We start from the raw sequence: 15,642 nt of genomic DNA on the forward strand, positions 1-15,642 counted from the left end.
GTACTGTAATCGAAGGGAGCGTCTCCAAAGATACACTTCTCTGTGCAGTGCGTGGAGTCCAGATAAAGGAGTCTTTAGGATGATGTCTACTAATTGTTGCAAATAAATTTGTCTAGCTTCGCATTAAACAACTAGGCTGACATAATTAAGTTATTTGGTGTATTTTATCGGTAGCTTTCCAGTTCTAGGGCAGTGTTTCATAACCCTATCTACACTCTTCATAACTCCCGGCAGTTCGTAGTTTGAAAATCTTAAATCCCAGCTAGGTGCTAATGCCAGTGCAAAACGAATGAATGGATGTTGCGATCCCCGAAGCCTTGCTGAATGTCTGAATGATCTTTCCCAACTATTTGTCCTGCTAGGACCCTTTCGTCCAGTTTGCTTCTTCGCTTTTTATGTATCGCTCAATCTTCGAAATAAGCTTTCTTCCTAAAGAAAATAATGTTACACCTATGGCATGTCAAATGAACTTCGATGTTTTTTTTCTCTCTAGGCTTAATTGTCAAAACAATACTGGGATTTGGAACAGGAAAAAAATGCCTTTTCATTCTCATCCTGGGTGGAGCTTGGAGACGATCCCTTATATCGGCAATTGGCCGATGTTATGGAAAAATTGTGATTCACCTTGAGCCAATGGAAAGGGTGAAAATCAAGTTAGGAAATCCCCAAACATTCGGGCGCTTTGGTGGAGCATGCGACTGTGCGTGAATGTGAAAGTTTTGCGTTTCATTCATCGGCAAAGAGTTGTTTAAAGGTAGGTTGAAAGTATTTCCTCTATCGGGGAACAGGGGTACTAAATATAAGATAATTTTCTAACTCTTGTAGACCATAGAGAGACGCTTAGCTGCAAGCCTGAAGGGTCCACTTAGCATGGTGATATCATTCTACTCAATCCTTTGAGTTTCATGCAACTTCAAACTGGATTTGCGTTGACACATGATTTATAATTTTTATATAAGAAATTACTTAACCACTGCAATAATTATGAAAGGCCCCTCACAGTCATTGCGAGTTGAAGATGAATAGGACAATATATGCCGCTTTTTAATTCTTAGTAGCGATTGTAACGGTTCCTTCTGTCAAATATGTTGAATTATTAGATATTTTTCCATTATGGTAAGCGAAGCTGCCATCTCACCCTTCCAAGTCAATAAAAATGAATGAGAAGTAGTCGGAGGCTGCCGCGGTGAATTTTTTACATCAGGTTTGAATATCACTATACCTTCTGCTCCATGTGCGCTCGTACACGTCCAATGTTCCGAGATACCATATAGTCATTGTCCGTCGCAGCTGTTGAAGTCGGGTGAATTGGCCACTAGAACTCACTGAACTAACCATTGCGACTCTTCAGGCACACATTACTGATCACAGGTTTAGAGCAAGTATTTTTAAAATGTGAAATTGAAGGGTTATTGACCCTGGTAGGAATGGGGAGGAACCTCTTTAAAAACCTGTCAGTAGTAGTTGATTTTAGGGCATCAGCGTTTGTGGTCTCTTCAAACTAAATATTAGGGATTACAAAATCTCAGAAGATGGAAGTGGATTTGGAGTGTGAATACTTCAAGACTGGAACTGTGAAATTGTGTTGCCTAGTCTATCTGGTGTTCTGATAAAAGGGGAACCTTCTGACTGTGCATGTTCTGCCCTCTTGGCCTGAAGCTTTGCCTACTTAGTGAGTCCTGATGAAGGGTCTCGACTTGAAGCTTTGTTCATTCTTTCCATAGATGTTGCCTGACCTGCTGAGTTCCTCCAGCACTTTGTGTGTTTTTACTCTAGATTTCCAGCACCTACAGAGGTTCTTGTGTTTCTAATGTTCCAACTGTCTTGATTGCAAGGATGCTACTGTCACTGTGATCAAAGCCCACTCTGTGCAAACCTCTGGAAGCATTATATTCTTCCATTTGTTTGCTCCTTATTGGGAGGATGGTGGAGTGGTGGAGAGGTGGCGGATGAGAACCTTAAAGGAAACTTAGGAAGAAATTAGAAAAGTGTTAAGTAAATTAAATAGAGAACAAGGGCAAATTCAAGCAGAAAAGGAAGATAAAATTTAGCATTACAGTTGCAGAATCTGAATGCCAGTTGTATTCACTGCAGGATAAATGAATTAATACATAGTATAAAAAAAGGAAATGTGTATGATCTCATTTCCATTTGTGGAAGTTGGCTGCGTGGTAACCAAAGATGTGAATGAACCATTCCAGGCATTCAAATTTAGGAAGGACTGCCAAAAGTCAACTGTGGGTTGATGGAGGGCAGGAGTTGAGATTACTGCAGTGGTGAGAAATGATCTTCGTTTGACAGATCATTATTATGATCATTGCATTCACCACACTGGACACCTACTAGTTCATATATCACCCAAATCTGTCCACCAACGATGCCATAGCCTCTGCTCTTTACACAATCCTGTCCCACCTCAATGGTCGTGTCTCTGATGTAAGAATACTATTCATTGACTTCAGTTCTGCTTTCAGTGTAGTTATTCCCCGGAAACTGGTAGGAAAGCTGACACATAGGGTCTCCACACCTTGGACATCCTGACAAAGAGATCGCAGGCAGTTTATATTAGCAGTAAAATCTCTGGCTCCATTACACTGCATGTTCAGCCTGCTGCTGTTCACACTGCTGACACACAACTGTGCTACCAACTCTAATTCTAACCACATCATTATGTTCACTGATGGCACCACAGTGGCTGACCTCATCAGGGACAATTTTAAGGCAGCATACAGGGAGGAGGAGGTAGAGCAGCTTGTGGACTGGTGTAAACACAATAACCTGAGCCTCAACATGGACAAGATGAAATGGGTGACTGTGGACTTCAGGAGGTGCAGGTTGGCTACTCTGTATTGCACATCAAAGGCTTCTCCAGAGTCAGGAGCACCTGGAGTGCACATTACTGATGATTTCAGCTAGACGCTCAACACTACCTCTTTAGCTAAGACAGCACAGCAGTACCTTTCTGAGGAGATTGAGGTGGGCAAGCATTCCCCCTGCCCCATTCTCATCCAGAGTACATCAATGGTGACCAGCTGCATCACCATCCGGTATGGGAATTGTAAAACATCAGACTGCAAGACCCTGCAATGGATGGTGGAGACTGCTGAAGACAGTCTGTATAATCAGACCCTGTATAATCAGGGTCTTTTTTCCCCTTCACCTCCCATTCAGGATATATATCTAAAGCATTGCATACACAGTGCCTCCAGCTTTGTCCAAGACCCCTCCATCCTTGCCACAAACTCTTTGACCTCCTACTTGTCATGCAGAAGGTACTGCAGCATAACAAATAGAATTGTCTGGCTGGGCAACAGCTTCTCTCCCTGGGTTGTTAGACTTCTGAACATACTCTGCCACCCAGCACACATGTACACCTTGTTTGAATGCCCTGCAACCCCCACTCCCAAACTCACAGACACACTCTCATCCTGCACTGGTCACTTTTCACCTTTTCACATTCTTATACTACTACTTGCTTTATTATAATAGTGCCAGTGACATTATACTGTGTTGTATAAACATACCCCTTATGTCAACCTGTCAATCTTCAAACTATGCGACTGACATGCTAATATTATTTAGTGTCTGTATACGCTGGATCATAACTGTATGTGCTGTATGTTACTATATGTACTATGTTTTGCACCTTGGCTCCAGAAGAACAGTTTCATTTAGCTGTATACACGTGTATTGCTGAGCGACAATGAACTTGATACTCTCATATATAAAGCTTTTTTCGGATATATAGAGTAAAAGAGAGGCAACAGTGGATATTGGACTGCTGGAAAATGACAGTGGAGATGTAGTAATGGGGAACAAAGAAATGGCAGATAAACTCAAAGAGTATGTTGTGCCAGGCTTCACTGTGGAAGACACTAGCAGCATGCCAGAAATTTGAAAATGATTAGATTAGATTAGATTAGATTCAACTTTATTGTCATTGTGCCAAGTACAGATACAAAGCCAATGAAATGCATTTAGCATCTGACCAGAAATGCAAAGAATAGTGTTATTTACAAAATAACTGCGAATCAAAAAAGTGCTACAGCACACAAATATAAAAGTACTGAGACGGTACAATATGGATGCAATACTGCTTAGCGCTGTGATGAGAGGTTCAGCAGTGTCACAGCCTCAGAGAAGAAGCTCTTCCTGTGCCTGCTGGTGCGGGAGCGGAGGCCCCTGTAGCGCCTACCGGATGGGAGGAGAGTAAAAAGTCCATGGTTAGGGTGAGATGCATCCCTGATAATGCTTTTCGCCTTGCCCAGGCAGCGTTTATGGTAGATGTTCTCAATGGTGGGCAACTGGGTGCCAATAATCCACTGGGCAGTTTTCACTACATGCTGGAGTGCTTTGCGGTCTGATACGGGACAATTGCCATACCACACTGAGATGCAGTTGGTGAGTATGCTCTCAATGGTACAGCGGTAAAAGTCCGTCAGTATCCTGGGACAGAGATGAGCTTTCTTCATGCTCTGCAGGAAATAAAGGCACCTTTTTGATCAGGATGGAGGAGTTCAGGGACCAGGTGAGATCCTCGGAAATGTGGACACCAAGGAATTTGAAGCTTGATACACGCTCCACTACATTTCCGTTGATGTAGATGGGGATGTGAGTGTGACTCCTGACAAGGCAGAAGTGAGTGTAGTCACTGTTACCAAGGAGAAGGTGCTTAGAAAGCTGAAAGGTCTGAAGATTGATAAGTTACCTGATCAGATGGGATACACACAAGGATTCTGAAGGAGGCAGCTGAGGAGATTTTTGCAGCATTAGCAGTGATCTTTCAAGAAACAGTAGATTCTGGAATGGTTCCGGACAACTGGAACATCACAAATGTCACTCCATCCTTTTAGAAGGGAGGGAGGCAAAAGAAAGGAAATTCTATACCCGTTAGTTTGACTTCGGAGTTTGGCAAAATGTTAGAGCCCGTTATTAAGGATGAGGTTTCAGAGTACTTGGAGGCACATGATAAATTAGTGGAAGTCAGCATGGATTCCTTAAGGGGAAGACTTGTCTGACAAATCTGTTGGAATTCTTTGAAGAAAAAAACAGACAAGATAGACAAAGGAGAGTCAGTGGATGTTGTTTACTTGGATTTTCAGAAGACCTTTGACAAGTTGCTGCACATGAGGTTGTTTATCAAGCTATGAGCCCATGGTATTACAGGAAAGATACTAGCTTGGACAGAAGACTAGCTGACTGACAGAAGGATGAGAGTGGGAATAAAGAAGGCCACTTCTGGTTGGCTACCGGTGATGAGGGCATTTCACAGGGGTTTATGTTGAGTGTGGTACTTTTCACATTGTACATTAATGATGTGGATGACAGAATTGATAGCTGTGTACCAAGCTTGCAGACCTCACAAAGATAGGTGGAGAGGCAGGCAGCGTTGAGAAAGCAGGGAGTCTGTAGAAGGACTTGGGCAGATTAGGAGAATGGGCAAAGAAGTAGCAGATGGAACACAGGATGGGGAAGTGTATGATCATGCACTTTGATAGATGAAATAAAGGAGTCAGTAATAAGGAAGGCAATACAATATTAGCATTAGTTTCAAGAGGACTAGAAAAATATGGATATAATGCTGAGGATTTATAAGGCATTAGTCAAACTGCATTTAGAGTACAGTAGGCAGCTTTGGACCCCAAATCTAAGAAAGGATGTGCTGGAGGATGTTTACAAGAATAATCACAGACTGAAAGAGTTAATGCATGAGGAGCTTTTGATGGCTTTGGGCTGGTACTCTTTGGAATTTAGAAGAATAAGGGATCTCATTGAAACCTACCAGATATTGAAAGGCCAAGATAGAGTGGATGTAGAGAGGATGTTTTCAATAGTGGGGAACTCTAGAACCAGAAGGCACAGCCTCAGAATAGGAGGATGTTACTTTAGAACAGAGATGAGGAAGAACATCTTTAGCCAGGGAGTGATAATCTGTGAAATTCACTGCCACATTTAGTTCTGGAGGTCAAGTCATTGGTGTTTTTTCAAAATGGAGGAAGATATGTTTTTGATTACAATGAGTGTTAACGGTTGTGGGGAGAATGAGGTGGGGGGGGGAATAAATTAGCCATGACCAAATGATGGAGCAGACTCAGACTCAGAATCAGAATCAGGTTTATTTTCACCAACATGTGTCATGAAATTTGTTAACTTAGCAGCAGCAGTTCAATGCAATACATAATATAGAAGAGGAAAAAATAAATAAATTACAGTATACGTATGTTGACTAGATTAAAATTGTGCAAAAACAGAAATAATATATATTTAAAAAGTGGGGTAGTGTTCAGGGGTTCAACGCCCATTTAGGAATTGGATGGCAGAGGGGAAGAAGCTGTTCCTGAATTGCTGAGTGTGTGCCTTCAGGCTTCTGTACATCCTACCTGATGGTAGCAGTGAGAAAAGGGCATGCCCTGGGTGCTGGGGGTCCTTCATAATGGATGCTGCCTTTCTGAGTCACCACTCCCTAAAGATGTCCTGGGCATTTTGTAGGCTAGTACCCAAGACAAAGCTAACTAAATTTACGACTGTCTGCAACTTTTTTCGAAGGGCTGAATGGCATAATTCTGCACCTGTGTCTCATGGTCTAATAGTTTAATTAGAATCAATTTGAATCAAGTTAAGAAAATAGCAAAGGGCAGAAAACATTAATAGGAATTATGTTGAAGTTACCAGAGAGTTGTTTTAACTAGGAACTTAGACGTATGTATACCAGGACCAGTGTGGGAATCATTTTAGAGTATTAGTAAATTAGATTAAACAAATTTCTGCAATGAGGTACAGGACTAGTGTAAGGAATGCATTAACAGTGCTTTTCCAGATGAGTATGTTGAAGAATAAACTGAGGAAAAAGCTATTTTGGATCTCATTTTGTGCAATGAGAAATAGTTGATTGATACTTTTGTTGTCAATGTCTCCTTGCCCACAAAAGGTTGTACTTGTTATAGGAGTTCAGCAAAGATGGAATAGACTGGTTCCAGCACTGGCTGCATGAGAAGTTGAGAAAACTGGGAGGGTATTTTTCCTGATGAGAAGTCTAGGATAGGGGCACAATTTCAGAGTAAGGGTAGGAGCCATCGGACTGAGATGAAGAGAATTATCTCCACTCCAATAATGACAATTCTTTGAAATTCAATACCCCAGGGAACTGTAGAACAGTCATTGAAACAGTCAATAGGTTCAGTGAAAGCAAGAGGTGGGAGGTGGTACAAGAAAATAACAGTGAAATAATGTTCACTCATGACCTTGGATGTTAGAGCCAGCTCGATGCACAGACCCGTGTTCTCTCAGCCTTCTCTCATTCCCCTTGTCTCATCACTGGCAACTGTGTTCAGCTGGTTCTAGCTGAAAGTTTGGAATTTTCCTTGGAAACTAAATGTCATTTGTGTCTCATTTGGTAAAGTGGTGGGTGTGGGTGGGTGGTTGCTACATCTAGCTTTATGATCCTTTGGTACTCTAGAAGGACAACTGGCCTGCTTTCACACATCCTGCAATCTTCTAATGATTCCAATGTGACAAATCTGGCTTTTGAGCTTTCCCAAATTTGCTTGCCTTGCTGCTTTTTGCTGCTAAGTGCTCAAGTACTGAAATGTCTCCCCAAACCATCTCTGAGTCTTCCTGTGATCCTAACCCTTTTCTATGGCATTGGATCATCCCCTCTAATATCTCATTGTGTAACTGCCAGATTGCTTTTGCTAACACTGTAAAGTGTGATGAAACCTTTGCATACATTATAGGTGCAATGTAACTGCAATTTGTCATGCAGATTAAGTGCCTGACTTGAAACAGGGACTATCCATTTCCCTTCTCAGATGCTGCTTGACGTGCTGAGTTCATCCAGCAGTTTGTTTTTCACTGTGTTTTGTTGTTGTCCTGCAATAACTGAATAGTGCAATGCTTCACAGGAGTGGGCTTGTACAAAGTTTGCTAATTGGATAAGTGGACCAAAAAGCTTGATCAAAAGGGTAGATTTTGTGGTGAGCCTTAGAGAAGGACTAAGTTAGTGAAGTCAGTATTGGCATTTACTACTTAGTCCTCTTCTTGTTTGGTTGGTTTGATTGATTCCTCCCATACCTATTCCTTGCTTCTCAGGCTGTCTCCATCCCTCTTTCTAAGCTAATCTCAGGCACTAGTCACAGTACTGGTTCGTTAGGTATATGAAGGTGTCCATGCAAATTTTTCTCGTGAAGCAAATTCACTTGCGCCTCCTTTGGTTTGTTATTTCAACTAAAAAGGAATAGCATCAGAAGACCACCCAAACACTTCAATGATGTTATAATCACGGTTGAAAGGTAAGCAACTGGACCAGCCAGCTGCTCGCAGTAAAGCGCCACATGAGACGAATCTGTTAATCTGTTATGGCACAAAGAATGATGAGGACAGGAAAATCAAATACGCTATCATCCAACATAAGGAAATGTTATCATCCATTCTGAAAGAAAACGGACCTCAGTTTGTGCAAAAGATGGAGCCTGCAACAGTGCAGCAGCCACTTTATATTGAAACATCAGAGAGGAAGTATTTCTTTCACAGAGACATAGTGCTGCCTCTGAGATCACTTGGAGGCCACTGACAACAGTACTACTCTTGGTAGTGAAGCCAGTTTAAAAATACCAGGCGCACAGTAAATGCAAACCTATGGCATTACACGTTTTTTAAAACTAGAGTACTAGTTTGGGTGGGAGAATACTTACAACCAAATTGGGGAGTCTCTGACTGCTTTTGGTTTACTCTGTGCATCAAAACATGTTCACAACTGTGCGGTATAAAAGGCAAAATCTTTTCTAGGTCCTGACAAATGCAGGAATATAAGAAGTAGCAGAAAGTAAGTACTACCGAAAGGAGCCTGGAGTGTAACTTTCATGAGATATTAAATCAAAACACTTTCTATAATTGTGTTCAGGGGAAGAAATGGTTAATGTGCGGAGCATGTGATGAACTACGCCTTTCCATCATTATACGAAAGGGAGAACCATAAGGGTGGGGGAGGAGAACGAAAGAATAGTTTGCAAGGAAAGAAGTGGGATTGATGGAACTATTCTGAGAGGTTCCATGGGCTCAGAGGTAGAATGACACCCTCCCCCCCCTCCCCCCCCCAAATTGTAACATATATTAGAAGTGGTAATCGGACTGACACGATAGTGATTGATTGCTTTGCCTCAATTTACAAGCAAGGGCGAGGAGAGCATCCGGGAATTTCTAAAAGCTAATATGGAATTAATATTTAAGAAAATGATCCAGGAAAAACAATAGAGATGAAGAATGTAATAAAAGGAAAAAGTAACTAATCTCTGTTTACATCTTTAGATTTTCAGGGATGCTTGGATAAAATGGAGGTTTATGAGGTAAAAAAAAGAAACTGTTAATCTGGCTTCAAAATGATTTGGGTGACTGATGTCAGAATGTGACTAGTATAGACAAGGTTTCATGTTGGGTCTGCAGTAATTAACAACTGTGAAAATGGAAAGAAAACCATCTATTCAAGATTTCTAACGACATATGATGGAAGAGGTACATCAAAAAATACATTTATGGATTAAGTGGATGAGCAAGACCTTGGCAAATAGACGTTCGGTAGAAACAAAAGTATTGTCCTCTTTGTAATTGAGAAGGAGTTCCAAAGGTAATGAATGGTATTCCCATAATCAAGAACAGGCCATGTCCTGGGTTTGAAATGAATATAACCACCAGTTATGTTCGACAACAAAATACTCAACAACACAGGAAAATGTCCTGGGATACTTCCTGAGCATTTTCAAATAAAATTTGACAGAGCTAAGGCCAGAAAACAAAAAGCACCAGTGGGCAATCTTAAGTTTTTGTTAAAGAATGAGAAGCAGGATAATTTCAGGAGACAATTCTGGTCTTTCAGGTCAGCATTTCTGGCTTCTCATACATCGCCTACATCCATCACCTGGCTTGTTCTCAGCCACCTGGGCTATGAGTGAACTTCAAATGCAGATCCCCATCATTCCACCACGGATGCTTGTGCTTTTAGCTGCCGAGGGTCTATCATTTGGAATCTGTCCCAAAACACGGACATCTCTTCTACCACTCCCTTAATGCTCATGAAAACTGTATCGTTTTCCTAGATTTTGATCCTGTAGAATGTTGTACTTAAGAATTGCATTGAGTTGCTTCTTTCAATAAATAGGGTATATACATTATATTGTGCCTGTCCTATTGGTACCTCCCACACTAGGTTTATATTTTAGATTATGTGTTTTTTATACTAAAAATGTCACGATACACAACTCAAATCATTCATATTATCTGAAGTATACCCCATTGCTGGGTCTCTACACAAATCTCCCAGCTCACCTTCAGGGGCAGTGTGCACCTTGTGTCACTTTTGTTCCAACTTGCCCAGACTCACAAAGGCGTGAATGTGACCTCACTATGTGACAGCATTCTGTTAATGTTGAACTTTCTGCAAAGCTAAACAGTTGACAACAAATAAATCTGATCTAGCAGAACCTCATCCATGGCAGGCAGGAGCCTAATATAAATGGGGTGCGGTTGAATTGACTGACTCTCTGAACATGAGGACAGCATTCCAGTGAAATTGTTCTAAACACCTGAGCCTGAATTTGTGGCATTATAGATCAAAGACTGACATAAAGAATGAAAGGGCAGAATTGTGTACGACTCCTGTAATAAACTGTGCCCTTGGCAAAAAACTACTTTTATTCTTGATGTCCTGAAGTTTGCATTCTGCCAGCTCCCAATGAAGTGGTTCTCTGTAGCCAGTGACACTTCTTGTCCAGTGCTAGATTAGCTAATAACATAAGGATTTAAGAAATAGAAGCAATTATATGCTATTTGGCCTCCTATGCCTACTCCCCATTCTATAAGATCGTGGCTGATATTTTAATTCAGTGCCACCTTTTCACTAAACTGATATCCCTTAATGTTGAAAAATCTCTCTTACCCATATACTCAGTGACCTGAGCCTCCAAAGCCCTCTTGTGGAGAGAAGTCTAAACCTTCATTATCCTGGTGAGGAAATGTCTTCTCATTCCCAGTCCTGAATATATAAACCCTTGTTTGGGTCTGGGGTTCATTATCCTTGAATTTACCCCTGTCAAGTACTGCAGTAATTTTGTTTTGCTGAGGTAGCCTCTCATTCTTTTCAATTTAAGACAGTCTGCTTAATGTTTCTACATGGGCAACTGACTCCCTACGTATCCTCTGTCTGCACTACCTCAGCAATCTGTTCAACCTTTGCTTCACCCTCTATCGCTCCTTTGATAGGGGCATCAGAACTGTCCACACTATTCCAGCTATGGTTGCACTAAGTCTCCATATAATTGCAGTAAGATATCTTTCCCAAGACCTCTTTTAATAAAAAGTAACTATATTTGGCTCTCTGTTTTCTGTCAAAGGGGATGATTTTACAATTCTCATCTCCTATGTGTCACTGATCCTGTGTGATACCACACTAGTCACAGTTTCGAACCCAAAAAATGATCCAGTTATTTCTACTCTGTTTTCTGTCCATTAAGCAATATTCGATCTATGCCAGTGTACTATCCTGTGCACTGCTTGTTTAATCACCTCTTGTGTGGCACCTTGTCAAGGTCCTTCTAAATACACCACACTCCTTGATTTTTTGTAATGCAAAACCACATGCAACAAGAAATGGGAGTTAAAGTTGACACAAAAATTCGGTGAGAGGGATTTGTATTTGACATATCAGATTTTTGAGTAGTGATCCCTGAATGTGGTAACAGCGAATTTCTGCTACTTGAATAGCTCTAAAGCAAGGGTTGCCTATATCTTTTTTGCATTTCTCTTCTGGTTATCCTCATCCTTTTGTCTTGGTTATTTACTTTCCAGGACCTAAGTGGCACATTGCCACACTCAAGTTTACTAGCACAGTGGTATGACATTACCAAAGAGTCAGAGTTGTTGGTGATAGAGTTAAGATTTTATCAAATATTCTTTGCTCAGCTTCTTGTTGTAAACAAGAACCAGTCTCCAGTTCTGAATGTAAACTGCATGCCGCAATCAGTTTGAAACTGGATGTACAGCTTTGCAAACAGTGTTACAGAATATTGGCTGCTAGCCCATAGGAGGTGGCTTCCTGCTTTGCAAAGCGAAGTGGTCAAGAGACATTTTGTCTTCACTAGCCAAATGCAAGGCAATGGGGTTATGTCATTCAGCACATCAAACATGGTTGCAAAAAGGATGTTTGTGAACGCAGAGGATCATCTCTCACAATAGTAAATTGGATGTTTGGGATCTCGGTCGCCAGAAGCTTTTAAGCCCCTCTTTGAGAGTTACTTTGTCCCTGCAAAGGTATCTGGAAAACATCATTGCAGATAATGTCATCTTGTAGAAAATAGTACAAATACCAGAAAGAAAGGGAGTTTCTGGAGGATTGGAGGGTTGCAGATGTTGTTCCCTGATTCAAGAAAGGGAGTAGAGATAGCCTAGGAAATTATAGACCAGCGAGACTTACTTCAGTGGTTGGTAAGTTGATAGAAAAGATCCTGAGAAGCAGGATTTATGAACATTTGGAGAGCCAAAATATCATAAGGAATAGTCAGCATGGCTTTGTCAAGGGCAGGTCATGCCTTATGAGCCTGATTGAATTTTTTGAGGATGTGACTAAACACATTGATAAAGGTAGAGCAGTAGGTGTAGTGTATATGGATTTCAGCAAGGCATTTGATAAGGTACCCCATGTAAGGCTTATTGAGAAAGTAAGGAGCCATGGGATCCAAGGAGGCATTGCTTTGTGGATCCAGAACTGGCTTGCCCACAGAAGGCAAAGAGTGGTTGTAGATGGTCATATTCTGCATGGAAGTCGGTCACCAGTGCTGTGCCTCAGGGATTTGTTCTGGGGCCCCTTCTGTTCATGATTTTTATAAATGACCTGGGTGAGAAAGTTGTGGGATGGGTTAGTAAATTTGCTGATGACACAAAGGTTGGGGTTGTTGTGGATAGTGTGGAGGGCTGTCAGAGGTCACAGCAGCACATCAATAGGATGCAGAACTGAGCTGAGTAGCGGCAGATGGAGTTCAACCCAGATTAGTGTGAGGTGGTTCATTTTGGTAGGTCAAGTATGATGTCAGAATATAGTATTAATGGTAAGACTTTTGGCAGTGTGGAGGATGAGAGGAATCTTGAGATCTGAGTCCATAGGACACTCAAAGCTGCTACACAGGTTGACTCTGTGGTTAAGAAGGCATACGGTGTATTGGCCTTCATCAATCATGGAACTGAATTTAGGAGCCAAGAGGTAATGTTGCAGCTATATAGGACCCTGGTCAGACCCCACTTGGAGTACTGTACTCAGTTCTGGTTGCCTCACTACAGGAAGGATGTGGAAACAATAGAAAGGGTGCAGAGGAGATTTGCAAGGATATTGCCTGGATTGGGGAGCATGCCTTATGAGAATAGGTTGAGTGAACTCGGACTTTTCTCCTTGGAGTGACGGAGGATGAGAGGCGACCTGATAGAGGTGTATAAGATGATGAGAGGCATTGATCGTGTGGAGAGTCAGAGGCTTTTTCCCAGGGCTAACATGGCTAACATGAGAGAGCACAGTTTTAAGGTGCTTGGAAGTAGGTACAGAGGAGATGTCATGGGTAAGTTTTTTATGCAGAGAGTGCTGAGTGCGTGGAATGGGCTGCTGGCGACGGTGGTGGAGGCTGATATGGTAGGTTCTTTTAAGAGACTTCTGGATAGGTACATGGAGCTTAGAAAAATAGAGGGCAATGGATAATCTGAGGTGATTTCTAAAGTAAGTACATGTTCGGCATAGCATTGTGGGCCGAATTGCCTGTATTGTGCTGTAGGTTTTCTATGTTTCTATGTACTTGGTTAGCTGGAGGTATCCCCTCCTTGGTAGGGAGGGCAACCCACCACTCAAACAATGAATATTGCCAGATAAACCTCACCGCAGAGGCTATACATGGGAGTAAGTTAGTCCTTGCAGAGTAGGTGGATACAAAATATGTATCCTATAATGAGGATACCCATAGATATCCATATTAGATAGAGTTTAAAATCTTCTTTTGAGATTAGCACTTTGCAGCCAGGAAACCCAATACCATCATATTTTGCTTCCCAAATTCTTGTCAATTTGTTGGTCTTATTCCCCTGAAGCCTGAGAACTTCCCAGTCCTTTGTCTCATTGCCCATTGTGCCAGCCTTAAAGCTTTTGCATTGATCTGTTTGTAGATAAAGATTATCTTTATTTGTCTCATGTCCATCGAAACATACAGTGAAATGTATCATTTGCATCAACCTCCAACAAAATCCAAGAATGTGCTGGGGGCAGCCTACACGTGCTGCCATGCTTCTGTGCCAAAATTGCATGCCCGCTACTTACTAACCTGTATGTTTCTGCGCCAACATTGCATGCCCGCTACTTACTAACCTGTATGTCTTTGGACCAGAGGTCCCAGTGGAAATCTGTGTGTTCACAGGGAGAACGTAAAAACTCCCCAGAGGCGGTGGCCTGCCTGAGAAGCAAGTTGGGTATACTCCAATTTGCCTACCGGTGCAACAGGTCCACAGCAGTTGACACCTCACTGGCTCTTCACTCAATGATGGAACATCTGTACAATAAATATGCATACATCAGGATGTTTTATTGACTACAGGTCGACATTCAATACCATAATTTCCTCAAAACTAATCAATAAGCTTCAAGACCTTGGCCTCAATATGTCCTTGTGCAATTGGATCCTTGATTTCCTCACTTGCAGACCTCAGTCAGTTTGGATTGGCAACAACATCTCCTCCACAATCTCCATCAGCTCAGGTGTGCCACAAGGCTCTGTGCTTAGCCCCCTGCTCTACTCACTTTACACTTATGACTGTGTGATTAAGCATTGTTCCAATGCCATATTCAAGTTTTCTGATGGCACCACTCTCGTAGGCCAAATCAGTCATGACAAATCAGCATATAGGAGGGAGCCTGAAAATTTAGTTGATCTTACCCATTGTCAGCAAGACCAAAGAGCTCTTTATTGACTTCAAGAGGAGGACACCAGAGGTCTATGAGCCCCATTGGAAGCTCAGAAGTGGTGATGGTCAACAACTTTATTATCATTTCAGAGGACCTGCCCTGGACCTAGCACGTAAGTAAAATTACAAACAAAGCACGACAGCACCTTACTTCCTTAGGAATATGCAAAGATCTGGCATGACATCTAAAAGTTTGACAAACTTCCATAGATGTGTTGTGGCAAGTATATTAACTGGCTGCATCATGGACTGGCATGGAAACACCAATGCACTTGAATGGAAAACCCTACAAAATGTAGTGGATTAGGCCTGGTCCATCACAGGCTAGGCCTTCCCCACTATTGAGCACACTTACATGGAGCTTTGATGCAGAAATGCAGCATCCATTGTTAGGAACCCCCACCACCTATTACAAGCTCTGTTCTCACAGCTGCCATCAGGAAGGAAGTACAGGATTCCCAGGTCTCACACCACCAGTTTCAGAAACAGTTATTCAGATATCCCACCTCTCCCGGGAGTTCTGGGACTCTCCCGCATATCGATAGCGGCTCCCTGATGCCCGCAAATTATATACAATATCCCAGAAATCGAATTTTTAGAGAGGGAGAGGGAGAGGGAAAAAGAAAGAAAGAAAGAAAATGAATGAATCCTGCTTGATCTCTC

The 15,642-nt window shown here is 41.9% G+C and overlaps 1 protein-coding gene across 3 annotated transcripts in view; it reads left to right on the plus strand.

The window, feature by feature from the left end:
- Positions 1 to 654: 654 nt before the first annotated feature.
- LOC140204125 (ETS-related transcription factor Elf-1-like) overlaps positions 655 to 15,642 on the plus strand; it is a 303,788-nt gene continuing 288,800 nt past the window's right edge. The window contains exon 1 of one of the 3 annotated variants that reach the window (XM_072270508.1): positions 655 to 754. The gene's annotated coding sequence lies outside the window, so the exon portion shown is untranslated. The remainder of the gene's footprint in view (positions 755 to 15,642) is intronic. The other 2 variants (XM_072270511.1, XM_072270512.1) reach the window with 2 other exon arrangements.

This window comes from Mobula birostris, chromosome 10, assembly GCF_030028105.1.
Source record: "Mobula birostris isolate sMobBir1 chromosome 10, sMobBir1.hap1, whole genome shotgun sequence".
NCBI classification, from domain to species: Eukaryota; Metazoa; Chordata; class Chondrichthyes; order Myliobatiformes; family Myliobatidae; genus Mobula; species Mobula birostris.